This window comes from Myotis davidii, unplaced genomic scaffold, assembly GCF_000327345.1.
Source record: "Myotis davidii unplaced genomic scaffold, ASM32734v1 scaffold955, whole genome shotgun sequence".
NCBI lineage: Eukaryota > Metazoa > Chordata > Mammalia > Chiroptera > Vespertilionidae > Myotis > Myotis davidii.
The window spans coordinates 239,980-241,751 of record NW_006287066.1 but is presented as its reverse complement, the minus strand read 5'-3'; the positions used below and the strand labels follow the sequence as shown (position 1 = coordinate 241,751).

The window sequence follows — 1,772 nt, the reverse complement described above, 5'->3', positions numbered from 1 at the left end:
AAAAAAAAAAAAAAAGAGAGAAGGAGGCAGATAAGCTGACTTCAGGCCAGGAACTAGCCCTGGCAACACTCCATGCTGTGGAAGCCCTCCTTCGAGGTGCTCCGGAGAGATGGATTTCAAACACCAGGGTCACCCAGTACCAAGCTGCCAAGGAAGCTGCCCAAAAACCAGTGGGGCCTTTACAAGAGGAGGAATTGACAGAACAGAAGCAAGCTACCAGAGCACCAAATGCTTGGTGGACTCTACCAAATGGCAGACTGTTGATCCCAGAGGCTCTACGTTGGACTTTAGTTGCCCAGTTACACCAGGCTACCCACACAGGTGTCACCAAGACTTCTGAACTTTCGTGAGGCAGGTCACAAGTAAATGCTAAGCAAGGTAAGAGGGTCTCCCTGGGAATTCAGGCCCAGGGAAACTCCCCAGGTAGCATTGGGAGGTAAATTTCACAGAGATTAAGCCACCGGCATCAGGGTCTGAGTAACTGCTAGTTTTTATAGACTCTTTCTCAGGATGGGTTGCAGTCTAGCCCACCAGGACAGAAACTGTCTCTATAATGGTCAAGAAATTACTCCAGGAGATTATACCTAGACTGGGGCCATCAGCAGTTATAGGATCAGATAACATTCCCAACTTTGTAGCCAAGGTATCTCAAAGTCATAAATTGGAAACTCCATTGTGCATACTGGCCACAGGTTCAGGGCAGGTATGAACAGGACTCTAAAAGGATTTTAACTAAATTTATCCCCTCAAGGCCTTGCAGGCTCTGCAGTATACCCAGAGAGCCACCCGTAAGCTTGTGCGAGACGCCCTGCCAGTGCCCACCTTGGACCCTGTACATCCTTTCCAGCCTTGGGACTCAGTGTGGGTAAAGAAGTTCATGACCCAAGGACTCACCGCAACTTGGAAAGGATTATACACTGTCGCCCTGCTGACAGCATCCAGAACTGGCTACACCATTCCCAGCTCCTGCACCAGGAAACGGCCTTGATCCCGGCAGCCAGCGGCCCCACCCGTGAGATCCCTAGTCTGGGCTCCACGCAATCCAGGAGGAGGCTCGATGTCTGCAAGAGTGGAACTGGACTTCAGTGAGGACAGTACTGATGGGGACCATGGCACTAGGGCACTTGGTAACTGTAAGAACATTTTTTTTTTCTAGCCAGTGAGAAAGTCCAGGGCCAAGTGGGGCTAGATGTGATAGGGGACAGGAGAGCAGGAACCGAATAGAGAATGCCCCTAAAAGAAGTGGGGTGAGTAAATGAAAATTAAATGTGCCAAGCTGGCAGTTTAGAAAAATTAATTCCGTCAAACTACTTGTAGTTAGGGGGCAGTACAGTCCCCTAACTAGTAAAGATGAGTCCATGATTTGACTCATGGACATAAAACCAGTGGGGAATGAAGTATGGTAGCAACCATTTCAGGTGGAGGCTGTAGTTTAACTCTAGTCCTGTTGTTTGGCTTAACAATAGAAAAGTTATTTTGATTTTTCTTAATTGTATAAATCATCCCATTCGATTGAATGGCTATCCCATTGATTGTTATCTTACTGGTTTTAGAAAGCACATTCTTCTGTACCTGGGAAACAGGACAGCACAATTATCCTAAATTGTCTTAGTAGCCACAGATAATGTGTTCCAGTTGACTCAGTGGTCCCAAGACCAGGACAGCACAATTACTCTAAATTTCCTCCATGGCTCTAGATAATGAATTCCTGGCAACCCAGTGGTCTCAAGACCTGAGGGCTCTAGATAATGTGTTTCTGTTAATTCAGTGAC

At 47.1% G+C, this 1,772-nt stretch overlaps 2 long non-coding RNA genes across 2 annotated transcripts in view; both read left to right on the top strand.

Annotated features, from left to right (window-relative positions):
• The window catches only part of LOC107182324, a 4,246-nt gene extending 4,026 nt beyond the window's left edge, over nt 1–220 (top strand). The window contains exon 3 of the long non-coding RNA XR_001513050.1: nt 138–220. This is a non-coding gene — a long non-coding RNA (uncharacterized LOC107182324). The remainder of the gene's footprint in view (nt 1–137) is intronic.
• LOC107182323 overlaps nt 1–1,287 on the top strand; it is a 5,748-nt gene extending 4,461 nt beyond the window's left edge. Inside the window, exon 2 of the long non-coding RNA XR_001513049.1 lies at nt 752–1,287. This is a non-coding gene — a long non-coding RNA (uncharacterized LOC107182323). The remainder of the gene's footprint in view (nt 1–751) is intronic.
• Nucleotides 1,288–1,772: the final 485 nt, after the last annotated feature.